This window comes from Ipomoea nil, unplaced genomic scaffold, assembly GCF_001879475.1.
Source record: "Ipomoea nil cultivar Tokyo-kokei standard unplaced genomic scaffold, Asagao_1.1 scaffold0193, whole genome shotgun sequence".
NCBI classification, from domain to species: Eukaryota; Viridiplantae; Streptophyta; class Magnoliopsida; order Solanales; family Convolvulaceae; genus Ipomoea; species Ipomoea nil.
The window spans coordinates 1,114,151-1,127,271 of record NW_017616621.1 but is presented as its reverse complement, the minus strand read 5'-3'; the positions used below and the strand labels follow the sequence as shown (position 1 = coordinate 1,127,271).

General features: G+C 42.7%; 1 long non-coding RNA gene across 1 annotated transcript; it reads left to right on the top strand.

The window, feature by feature from the left end:
- The first annotated feature begins 9,112 nt into the window (after window positions 1–9,112).
- LOC109188407 lies at window positions 9,113–12,776 on the top strand. Its single transcript, XR_002055413.1, has 3 exons — window positions 9,113–9,163; window positions 10,619–10,622; window positions 12,629–12,776. It is a non-coding gene; the product is annotated as an uncharacterized LOC109188407 (long non-coding RNA).
- The last annotated feature ends 345 nt before the right edge of the window (window positions 12,777–13,121 follow it).

Genomic DNA, 13,121 nt, shown 5'->3' with positions numbered 1-13,121 from the left:
TTGTGTAGGGCATGACGCCCAGGAATTGTCTAGCTTTCTCACTCAGCTTCAGGTTGCTTGCTTTATGGGTGTTGGGCCCACTTAGTAGTCTAGAGTTTTCTCCTTTACTTGTTGCCTTTTAGGCCCTCATGCTTTATTTGTAGACTTGGTCACTTTTGGGCCTTGTCCTTGTCTTTTGTTAGCTTTGGTCACTTTTGGGCCTTGGCGAGACCTTGTTCGTTTCTTTGTTTTTATAATAAGATGAACCTTTTAAAAAAAAAAATGCAAGTATGTGTGGTTTGTTCCTTCGTATTGGGATTGACAACTTGTGTTGACAATCATTTGGTGTTGAATTGTAATCCTTTGTTGTTGAGTATGGTCTCATGTCTTTATTGTGATATCTTGAGATGATCGTATGTAAATCGTTGTGCCTTTGTTGATACTTGATTAAGACTATTGTTGAGTCTTAGTCTTCTTGGTAATGATGATGACTTTGTGGGACTATGATTGAGACGGTGGTTGTATTCGAGCTTTGCTCACATGTAGGTGGTTGTGTGAATGAAATTAATGGAACCCTCGTGTACTGAGATGTAGGTGGTAATGTGGGTGGTTGTAGGTGGGGGAATGACGGTCCCCGGAGGCATAAGGTTGGACTCAGAAGTACAGGGTGGAACTAGGAGGTAATGGTTGGAACCGAAATAAGGCCGGGGGTAGCCATAAGGTTGGAACAGTGCATAAGGTTGGAACAATGACACTTGTGACATGTAGTTGTCACCATGTGAATGTGTTTTCCTTGTTATGAGCATGTCTTGATGTATTCTACTTTGTGATCAGTAGGATGCATCCTGAGTTGTTGTCTCTCATGTTGTGGTTTTGTTGATGTCGTGAGGGTGATGATCCTCGTTTCTTTTGAGAGTGTTTGATGAGTCTTTGGTGTTGACTTCCCTCTTTGGTTTTAAAATGATATATACTGTATTCCCGTTCCAAATGGTTTTGTTTATATCTATCAATATATGTTATTTAACGCGTATTGCTGGGTTACTAGCAATATTCGTAGACCGGGTGTTATCCCTTGATTCTACAGGTTTTGAGTAGATGCTGAGAGCGCTTGATGTGGATCACTAGATAGAGTAGCTAACATGTTTAGACGTTACCTTTTGTTGGCCTGTGTGCCTAGTTTAGCGACCCGTGTGCCTAGACATTTACTGTTGTTGATTGACTTGTTAGTTTTCCCGCCTGTGCACCTATATTTGAGATAGGTGTGGCATAACACTTACCGATTTTATATAGCTTCCGCTTGCTTTATGTCTTGATGATTAGATGTTTTCCTTTGAATTTAAGTTTTAAAAATGTGGTAAAAACTGGGGGTGTTACAGTTGGTATCAGAGCCTAGGTTTGAGCCTAGGATTTTAGGATTTGGACTTTAAGAAGTTAAGTGTGGTTTGAGACCATAAGATGACGTTTAAGTACCTAAGTGTTTAGGACTTAGGACTTCTAGGACGCGCGGTGAGCTGTGAGTTGTTTGTTGTGTTTGTTTCTTTGCTTCTGTTTAGTTTTAGCGTTCTCGTCTTAAGCGCCGGGTAAGGGTGCGTGGTTTGTTTGTGCCTACCGTAACAGTGTTGTTTGTGTAGAAGTCTCGCCATGGCTCCGCCTCGTCATCGTGCCCGTACCCCGGAGACGCCGACCAACGAGCAGTTGGCTCAGAACCTGCAGCATCTGACCCAACGATGCAGACGCTGAGTGATGCCCTCTTGCATAACAACAACCCTCCACATCCGCCGCTGCCTGCCGGGAATCGAGACTGGGATGCTTAGTCTCGGGGCATAGGCCGCCAGTTTTCGCCGGAGAGGAAGATCCCGTGTTGCTTGAGGAGTGGATCCGGTCCCTCGATAAGATCTTCGCTGTTGTGGGTTGCCTAGAAGATCGCCGCATGGAGTTGGCTTCTTTCTACTTCAGCCACGAGGCCGACCTCTGGTGGGTGCACGAGGGCCACGCGTGCCAAGAAGAGCCTGGTTTTGACTGGCCTGCTCTGAAGGACAAGTTGAGGGAGAGGTTCTATCCATCTTACGTTAGAGCAACCATGTACGAGGAGTTCTTACATCTTCAGCAGGGGTCGTCATCTGTGGTAGAATACCACAAGCGTTTCCTTGAGCTCGCCCATTTTGCTCGGATGTTGGTTCCCACCGAGTTGGCAAAGGTGGAGAAGTTGGTGGCGGGGCTCAACTTCGAAGCCCGGAAGGCGTTGACTATGAGCAAGCCTAGGACGCTGAATGAGGCCTATCTGAGTGCAGCAGATCTGTATCGAGTGCAACAGCTTCAGCGGAGGTCTTCTGAGTTTGCCAAGAAGATAAGTGAAGGAAGTGTGTCCCATAGTTTCAAGAAGCCGAAACAAGATTTCAGAGCCAGATCCACACCTCCTCCGTCTCAAGGATCGACTCGGGTCGAGAATGGAGCACTAGTGAGGACTTTTGGATGCAAGAGATGTGGGAAGGATCACGTTGGGAAGGATTGCCATGGGCACGCACTTCGATGCTTCATGTGTGGGGAGAGCGGCCACAAAGCTTTCGAGTGCCGGCTTCAATGCAATCAGAGAGCCTTGCCACCTAGCTCGGGTTCCAGTGGACTTTCGGGAGGGAGTTCCGGTCGAGGTGTGGCTGGGACGAAGCCTTCGGGCAGAGTGTTCGTGATGAGCCGGTCGCAAGCTGAGACCGAAGGTTTCGTGGAGGAAGAGCCAGCAGGTAATCCTCTAGAGCCTACCTTTTACCTTGCGAGTGTACCATTTTCGTGTTATCCTTGCATCATTTTGTGTGTTTCCCCCTATTATCCTTTGAGTGAATTCCTCCTCCCGAAGCTTTATGGGTATACATTTAATTCAAACCCCTCACTCCTTCGTGTCATCTTAGCCTAATTCGTTAACTTAAAATTTAGAATAGTCAACCTCTTAAGTTAAGCCTAAAAAGCTAGAAGGGATTTATAGCTAATGAGTTTTAAACCCAGGTCTGTGAGTTTCCAACCCAATCTTTAAACCATCTAAACCAATTATCTTTCCTAGACTTTATCCCACTTAAATTCCCTTTAACTTTTTATTTTCAACTTACCCAAAAATCCCCAAATTAAAACCTTCTTTCCCCAAATTTTTCCCCAAACCCTTCTCTCTTTTTCTTCCCTCCTACACGTGAGCTGTAGCTGAGAAGCCACCCCTCACCCCGTCGCACCACCCCTGCCTGTCGATTCAACCACCCGGCGCCGCCCTGCCTCGCCGGAAGCTGCCGGAGTTCGCCGGTCACCGCCGCTGCTCCGCCACACCGTCGCCCAGCCGAGAAGCCGAGAAAGAAGAGGAGAAAAAGGGAAAAGAAAGAGGAAGAGAAGCTTGGGTCTACTTTGGTCTTTGGACATCTCGAAATCATGCCTAGAAGGTCTAAATCTGCGAGAAGAGTGGAATGGGTGGATGCCCATTACCTAGTCTTGGAAGGTAAAGCTTTTGATCCTAACTCTTTTTCGAATTCTTTGTTGGAGTTGTTGAATTACCAAGGTTTGTTGGATGGGTATCTCACAATTAGGACTGAGACTTACCCGAGTTTGGTAAATGAGTTCTATCATCACATGAGTGTGACCAAAGATGGTGGGAAATTGGAAGTTACCTCGAAGGTAGGAGGTGTAAAAGTTGTCTTGACCGAAAAGCGGTTGACTCAGCTTTTAAGTTTGACAGCTACGGGAGTCTCGTAGTACAGTGGTGACTCTTGGATTGAGACAAGCAGCATGAGTTATCGGAATTACCTGAGTTATCTGTTGGGAAGAACTGGTGAGTTCACCCATGCCATGAGGCCTGAGAGGAAGTGGCTTTCTGCAGAGCAAAAGATTTTGGTAATGCTCGTTTCGGATTGTTTGTTGCCTAACAACAATAAGAGTCGTTTGTTGGGTAAACTGGAGTGCACCTTTGCTTTCTATCTGAAATACAAGGTGAAGTTCAATTTTCCTTCGTTGATGTTGTAACATATGGTCTATTGTAGAAATCATAACCGGAAGAGTTTGCCTTATGGCATGGTTTTAAGTTGGATCTTTGTTAAGAAGGGGGTGAGTGTTGAAGGCTATGTGCCCAAGCCGGTGGGCAAGATGGTTCTGGATGCCACAAATCTCCGAAGTTGCAATCTGTTTCAGCTGGATGATGGTGACTACATCACTCTTGAAGAGGTCGCAAGAAAAGCCCCTGCCGAGAGGAGTTCTTTAGTGGAAGAGCTTGAGATTCCTGCTGGAAAGTTGAACCTAGCGGTGCAGAGCTTGGGTGGAGATGCTGAGAACGAAGGCGAAGAAGCGAGAGAAGAGGAAGAAGAAGGAGGATAAGCAGAGGAGGTTGAGGAGAGTGACTCCGAAAGCGAAGAGAACGTAAGGAGGAAGGAAGTAAGGACCAAGAAAGAGCATGATGCAATGACACACGAGGAACGTGTGGTGACCCTCCTTCGACAGTAGAATCAGATGATTGAGGAAGGTTCTCTTTCATGAAGGCTCAGTTTGTTACTGTAAATCAGAGGTTAGATAGGTTGGAGGCTGGTTCTAGTCGTGGTGGAGCTGAAGAGGATTCAGACGAGGATGCCGAGGATTCGGAGGATGATTCCTCTTAGGCCGGAGTTTGGGGTAAGCTCGTTTCTTCTCTCGTTTGTTTGTTTGCAGTTTGGTAGTTGTTGCTTGTTGGCTGTGTTTAGTTGTTTCTCTTGTTTGCTTTGGTAGTTAGCTTGTTGTTTGAGTAGTCGGTTTAGTTGTTTTGCTTTGTTAGAATCTAGTTGTTCTGAGTTTAGGGTTGATGTAGAAGGTTCTTAGCTGTCCATAAGGTAGTGTTAGTGTTGTGTTGCTTGAGAAACTCCTTTTGCGACCTTTGAAACCTTGCATTTTTCTTGTTCTTGAAAAATCTTATACCTTTTGGATCCTTGAAGTCTTGTTTAATGGCATTTTGCTTCCTTTTTGTCACATTGTTGATTCGTTGCTACCCATTTGGTTGGACTCGTCGTGCCCAAGCTTCGGGGACGAAAGTCCTTGTTAGGGGGAGAGGATGTGACACCCCGTAAATCCAAACACTAATCGAGGATTAAATGAAGAATATAATTAATCCAAGTCTCTTTGCTAATCTATTCCTAAAAATCCTGAAATTTAATAGTCGAGGGACTAGATTTTGGCTAGTCATTTAAGTCAAAGGGTTGTACCTTGTGCTTCTTGAGTTGTGCCCTTGTTCCCTTGTCTTTCCAACATTAGTAAGGGTATGAATGTCTTTCTACCTAAGGATTTTGATTCAAGCTAACCTAGCAAGACTCTTTCATTTCATTCACCCTTCAACCTAAAACACAAAAACTCTAGCCTCTCTCTAAAATGATTTAGCTTCTTCTCCAAGCTAGAATTTGAGCATCCAAGTCTTGCAAGATTTTCTACCAAGATTCCTACTTTCTTCATCTTGAGCATAGGGAAGGGTAAGATCCTTGGCTTTTTGGTGTTTCTAACCTCGTTTTATGTGTCTTTTTCTAAAGTTAGGATCTTTGTTGTGTTTTACTATGTGTAAGAAGTTGGTGTGGAAAAGGAGCTCTAGGTAAGGCTTTTGAGGGTGAAAAGAGGAAGTTGTTAGGCTATAAAGGTAAACCATGCTTTACAAAACCTATTTTCTTACTATATGATGATTCTTGGCTTCTACTTGTGATTCTTGTATTGATTTGTGAGATTTGATGCATTATTTTGTGGTGATGCATGTTTAGTGCTTGTTCTTAGGGTTCTTGAATGCCATTGCTTGGCTATTTCTTGGGTTCAAGTCATATTGTTGTTGTGTGTGAGAGTTTAGGTGTTTTGGACTTGAACTTGGCCTTATTGATGAAAATCCCCGAAGGGATTATTGTGTACAGGAGGGTGTACCCGCGGACGGAACGGTGGGTGGAGGCCTACCCGCCACCCCACCCGCGGGGTACAGGGCTGCCTCGGGTATGTACCCGCAGGCGGAACCGCGGGTGGTGGTCCACCCGTGGCCCCACCCGCGGGGAACGTTATTGGTGATGTTCGGGGATTTGTTCCCCGTGATTCTTTCTTCTCGGTATTGATGTTTTGACCTCCCGTTGTTGATTTAATGGGTTATTTGTGAGTCTTCTTGATGTTTCGTATGTCTAGAACGGTGTGTTAGGAATCCATGTAGGATTTGGTGTCTTGAATCGTGCTAAGGGTCTGACTTTGTGATTCGTTGGGCTAACGTGAGTCTTGAATGTTCTTTGGAACTACTTTTGGTTTACCCGTTTGATAAGCATGCTAGCTTGATGTTGAAATGCAAGTATGTGTGGTTTGTTCCTTCGTATTGGGATTGGCAACTTGTGTTGACAATCATTTGGTGTTGAATTGTAATCCTTTGTCGTTGAGTATGGTCTCCTGTCTTTATTGTGATCTCTTTATTGATTCCTATGATATGATGGTATGTAAATCGTTGTGCCTTTGTTGATACTTGATTAAGACTATTGTTGAGTCTTAGTCTTCTTGGTAATGATGATGTCCTTGTGTGACTATGATTAAGATCGGTGGTTGTATTCGAGCTTTGCTCACATGTAGGTAGTTGTTTGAATGAAATTAATGGTACCCTCGTGTACTGAGATGTAGGTGGTAATGTGGGTGGGGGGACGACGGTCCCCGGAGGCATAAGGTTGGACTCAGAAGTACAGGGTGGCATTAGGAGGTAATGGTTGAACCGAAATAAGGCCGAGGGTAGCCATAAGGTTGGAACAGGGCATAAGGTTTGAACTGTGATACTTGTGAAATGTAGTTGTCACCGTGACATGTAGTTGTCACCATGTGAATGTTTTTTCCTTGCTTATGAGCATGTCTTGATGTATTATACTTTGTGATCAGTAGGATCTATCCTGAGTTGTTGTCTCTCATGTTTGTGGTTTTGTTGATGTCGTGAGGGTGATGATCCTCGTTTCTTTTGAGAGTGTTTGATGAGTCTTTGGTGTTGACTTCTCTCTTTGGTTTAGAAATGATATATACTGTATTCCCTTTCCAAATGGTTTTGTTTATATCTATCTATATATGTTATTTAACGAGTATTGATGGGTTACTAGCAATATTCGCTGACCGGGTGTTATCCCTTGATTCTACAGGTTTTGAGTAGATGCTGAGAGCGCTAGATGTGGATCTCTAGATAGAGTAGCTATCATGTTTAGATGTTACCTTTTGTTGGCCTGTATGGCCTGTGTGCCTAGACATTTACTGTTGTTGATAGACTTGTTAGTTTTCCCGCCTGTGCACCTATATTTGAGATAGGTGTGGCATAACACATACCGATTTTATATAGCTTCCGCTTGCTTTATGTCTTGATGATTAGATGTTTTGATTTGAATTTAAGTTTTATAAATGTGGTAACAATCGGAGGTGTTACAGTTGGTATCAAAGCCTAGGTTTGAGCCTAGGACGTTAGGATTTGGACTTTAAGAAGTTAAGTGTGGTTTGAGACCATAAGATGACCTTTAAGTACCTAAGTGTTTAGGAATTAGGACTTCTAGGACGTGCGGTGAACTTTGAGTTGTTTGTTGTTTGTTGTGTTTGTTTCATTGCTTCTGTTTAGTTTTAGCGTTCTCGTCTTAAGCGCCGGGTAAGGGTGCGTGGTTTGTTTGTGCCTACCGTAACAGTGTTGTTTGTGTAGAAGTCTCGCCATGGCTCCGCCTCGTCATCGTGCCCGTACCCCGGAGACGCCGACCAACGAGCAGTTGGCTCAGAACCTGCAGCATCTGACCCAAATGATGCAGACGCTGAGTGATGCCCTCTTGCATAACTACAACCCTCCACCTCCACCCTGCCTGTCGGGAATCGAGACGTGGGACGCTTATTCTCAGGGCTTAGGCCGCCAGTTTTCGCTGGAGAGGAAGATCCCGTGTTACTTGAGGAGTGGATCCGGTCCCTTGATAAGATCTTCGCTGTTGTGGGTTGCCCAGATGATCGCCGCGTGGAGTTTGTTTCTTTCTAATTCATCCACGAGGCCGACCTCTGGTGGGTGCACGAGGGCCACGCGTGCCAAGAAGAGCCTGGTTTTGACTGGCCTGCTCTGAAGGACAAGTTGAGGGAGAGGTTCTATCCATCTTACGTTAGAGCAGCCATGTACGAGGAGTTCTTACATCTTCAGCAGGGGTCGTCATCTGTGGTAGAATACCACAAGCATTTCCTTGAGCTCGCCCGTTTTGCTCAGATGTTGGTTCCCACCGAGTTGGCTAAGGTGGAGAAGTTTGTGGCGGGGCTCAACTACAAAGCCCGGAAGGCATTAACTGTGAGCAAGCCTAGGACGCTAAATGAGGCCTATCTGAGTGTAGCAGATCTGTATCGAGTGCAACAGCTTCAGCGGGGGTCTTTTGAGTTTGCTAAGAAGAGAAGTGAAGGAAGTGTGTCCTATAGTTTCAAGAAGCCGAAACAAGATTTCAAAGCCAGACCCACACCTCCTCCGTCTCAAGGATCGACTCGGGTCGAGAATGGAGCACCAGTGAGGACTTTTGGATGCAAGAGATGTGGGAAGGATCACGTTGGGAAGGATTGCCATGGGCACGCGCTTCGATGCTTCACGTGTGGGGAGAGGGGCCACAAAGCTTTCGAGTGCCGGCTTGAATCCAATCAGAGAGCCTTGCCACCTAGCTCGGGTTCCAGTGGACTTTCGGGAGGGAGTTCTGGTCGAGGTGTGGCTGGGACGAAGCCTTCGGGCAGAGTGTTCCTGATGAGCCGGTCGCAAGCTGAGACCGAAGGTTTGGTGGAGGAAGAGCCCGCAGGTAACCCTCTAGAGCCTACCTTTTACCTTGCGAGCGAACCATTTTCGTGTTATCCTTGCATCATTGTGTGTTTCCCCCTATTATCCTTTGAGTGAATTCCTCCTCCCGAAGCTTTATGGGTATACATTTAATTCAAGACTCACTCCTTCATGTCATCTAAGCCTAATTCGTTTAGCCTAAAATGCTAAAAGGGATTTATAGTTAGTGAGTTTCAAACCCAGGTTTGTGAGTTTCCAACCCATCCTATAAACCATCTAGACTAATTATGTTTCTTAAACCCTATCCCACTTAAATTCATTTTAACCTTTTATTTTCAACTTAATGAGTCACAGAATACACGTACAGAAGTGTCTATGTAAGATGACTCGGCCTGCCTCATAGTAAAATAACTGTTAGAAAACGGTATGTGTTAGGTTACTGTTGGGAAATAATAATTTTGGTGCCTCAAATCCTTGAAGAATTAGTCTTCCATTCTCCATGCAACATCAACCACGTAGCATCTGGATGCCGCACCATCCATCACCCACGTACACATGTTCCCATTTTTACATGCACAATTATCTCTTTTGAAATGTATAAATAGTTTTGATGTTTTGCTTTGTAAACACACCTCTTACATCATTTGAATTCATTCTTCTTTTTTTTTTTTATTCTCACGTACAAATATATATATATATATATATATATATATATATATATATATATATATATATATATATATATATATATATATATATTTCATTTGTTATTCTCTTTTGAGAATTTATATATATATATATATATATATATATATATATATATATATTATATTTTCCCATTTTATATTAGATTCATTTGTCATTTATATAATTTTCTTCATTTACACATTTTCCCTATTATTTAACTTCTATAATTCTCAATTTTTGATTCTTCGCTTCCGCATTATTCCGCTATATTCCTAACAAGTGGTATCAGAGCCAGGTTTAATTGAGAGTTATTTTCAAAGATATCGACTGTTACCAAGTTCGATATCGAGAAGTTCGATGGAAAAATTAGCTTTTCTATCTGGAAGGTTCAGATGGAAGCCGTTCTAACCCAGAACGGTTTGAAGAAAGCGCTAGCTGGGAAGAAGAAGAAACCGGCTACAATGACAGATGAAACTTGGGAAGATTTGGATGACAAGGCACGTTCAACCATTCTTTTGTGTCTGTCTAAAGAGGTTCTACGTGAGGTAGTAAGTGAGACGACTGCGTCAGATTTATGGTCCAAGCTGGATACGCTTTACATGGCCAAAACTCTGGCGAACATGCTGCGTTTGAAGGAGCGTCTGTACACAATCCGTATGACGGAAGGTACTTCTATTAAATCTCACTTGGATGAATTCAATTCTATTTTATTGGACTTGGAAAATATTGATGTCATAATTGACGATGAGGATCGTGCTGTTTTATTGCTTGTTTCTCTCCCTAAATCATACAAGCATTTCAAAGAAATTATGTTGTATGGTAATAGTAGTGATACCCTTACTTTCGACAATGTTAAGTCAAACCTATTGTCCAAAGAAAAGTTTGACTTTGAAATTAAGTCTGAGGACAAAGGTGAAGGCTTGACCGTAAGGGGTTGTTCACTTGAAACCGAGAGTAGCAATAAAAATTCGAAATCCAAGTCCAAAGGACATAAGTCCTGTAAGTACTGCAAGACGCATGGTCATGATGTGACTGAATGCTTCGAGTTGAAAAACAAGCAAGAGAGAGAAAAGAAGTCCGCTGAAGCTAGTGTTGTTGAAAGTGATTCAGAAGGCGATGTTTTGTTATCTGTTAGCTCCGATTGCAAACGGAGCGAAACCGAGTGGATTCTGGACTCTAGTTGTACATTCCACATGTGTCCTCACAAAGACTGGTTCGTCTCTCTGGAACCGGTTGATGGTGATCTTGTCTTGCTGGGTAATGATACCCAATGCAAGGTTAGTGGAATTGGAAGTGTTCAGATTAAAACACATGATAACGTTATCAGGACTCTTACCAATGTTCGGTATATTCCTGATTTGAAACGCAACCTGATATCCTTGGGCACCTTGGAATCTTTGGGGTGCAAGTACATAGCTGAAGGTGGAGTTCTGAAGGTCATAAAAGGTTCTCTTGTTCTCATGAAAGCTTCTCGTTCTGGAAGCTTGTACGTCTTGCACGGCAGTACTGTGACGGTTCAGTAGCGGTATCCTCATCGATGTCTGATGCGGATCTCACTGAATTATGGCATATGCGTCTGGGGCATATGAGTGAGAAAGGCATGCATCTCCTGAGCAAAAAAGGCCTCCTTGGTGGTTCAGGTACGGGTAAATTACAATTTTGTGAGCATTGTATTTTTGGGAAATAAAAGAGGTTAGTTTCTCTACTGCTACACACCGTACCAAAGATGTATTGAAATATATACATTCTGATTTATGGGGACCAACTAAATTCCAGTCTATGGGAGGCTGTAGATATTTTATGTCTATTATTGATGACTTTTCTCGTAAGTCTGGGTCTATTTCCTGAAATATAAAAATCAGGCATTTTCTATTTTCAAGAAGAAGAAAATACTTGTTGAGACTCAAACAGGTAAAAAAGTCAAGAAGCTCAGGACAGACAATGGCTTGGAGTTCTGTGAGTCAGATTTCAATGACTTATGTGCGGCAAATGGAATCGCCAGGCACAAGACCTTGCCTGGTAAACCCCAGCAGAATGGTGCTGCCGAACGTTTGAACAGGACTCTATTGGAAAGAGCTCGTTGTATGCTCTCTAATGCTGGGTTATGGAAACGGCGTGATTTTTGGGCCGACGCCGTTTCTACTGCTTGCTATTTGGTAAATAGATCTCCACATTCATCCCTTGATTTCAAAATTCCGGAGGAAGTTTGGTCAGGTAATCCTGTTGACTACTCTATCTTAAGAGTTTTTGGATGTCCTGCTTATGCTCATTTCAATACGGGTAAATTAAACCCGAGAGCTGTCAAATGCATTTTCCTTGGTTATGCCTCTGTGTCAAAAGGGTATCGTCTATGGTCTCCTGATTCTCGGAAAATCATTTTGAGTCGAGATATCACTTTTGACGAAAATGCACTACTTTCTTCTGGAAAAGTTCCCAGTACAGATGAGACGCATAGTACTGGTGAGAAGGTGGAGTTTGAGTTCAGGCCTATTGATAGTATTACTACCAACGATGGTAATACTAAAGATGATGCATCTACTAGCATCGCACCTCTCGTCGAGCCACAACGAGAGTACTCTATTGCCCAAGATCGTCATAGGAGGACAATTAAAAAACCTGCTAGGTATGCTAGTGATGATGAAAACAACTTCGTTGCTTATGCTCTTTCAGTCACACAGGAGGTTGATGGTGATCCAGTTATTAATACCCACAGTGGATTTGATCCAAGGTGGAGATTGTTGGGAAATAATAATTTTGGTGCCTCAAATCCTTGAAGAATTAGTCTTCCATTCTCCATGCAACATCAACCACGTAGCATCTGCATGCCGCACCATCCATCAACCACGTACACATGTTCCCATTTTTACATGCACAATTATCTCTTTTGAAATGTATAAATAGTTTTGATGTTTTGCTTTGTAAACACACCTCTTACATCATTTGAATTCATTCTTCTTTGTTTTTGTTCTCACGTACAAATATATATATATATATATATATATATATATATATATATATATATATATATATATTTCATTTGTTATTCTCTTTTGAGAATTTATATATATATTTTATATTTTCCCATTTTATATTAGATTCATTTGTCATTTATATAATTATCTTCATTTACATATTTTCCTATTATTTAACTTCTATAATTCTCAATTTTTGATTCTTCGCTTCTGCATTATTCCGCTATATTCCTAACAGTTACATAAGCTGATTTTTCAATTGTATAATTTTTGCGTTTTCTAGAGTTACATCCTACTTTATTTTATTTTATCCAAACTAATTATAGTTGCGTATGCAAAAAAATAAATTCATTGCTGGTTAAGATTTAATGATTCCTCATTAATGGAAGAAATTTAGCTTGCAGAGTATTAAGAAGTTGCTAATAGATGGTATTGAAACTAGGGCTCAAATAGCTTTCTGTAAAAAAAAAAAAATTGTCCAAAACGGACAACCGAGTCAAAAGTTATGCCTTCCCGAAGTTTTCGCAATTCAAAACGCAAAAAAAAAAAAAAAAAAAAAAAAAAAAAAAAAAAAAAAAACTAAAGCGCCGGTTCAGCCGGCTAGGCGGTCTAGGCGGCCGCCTAGCCGGCCGGCCGCGGAGGAGGCCGATTCCGGCCTTCTTCGCAGCAGCGGCTGGGCGCCTAGGCGCGATTTTTGCAACCTTGCCCGCTGGTACCGAAACATAGAGAAGAAATCCACT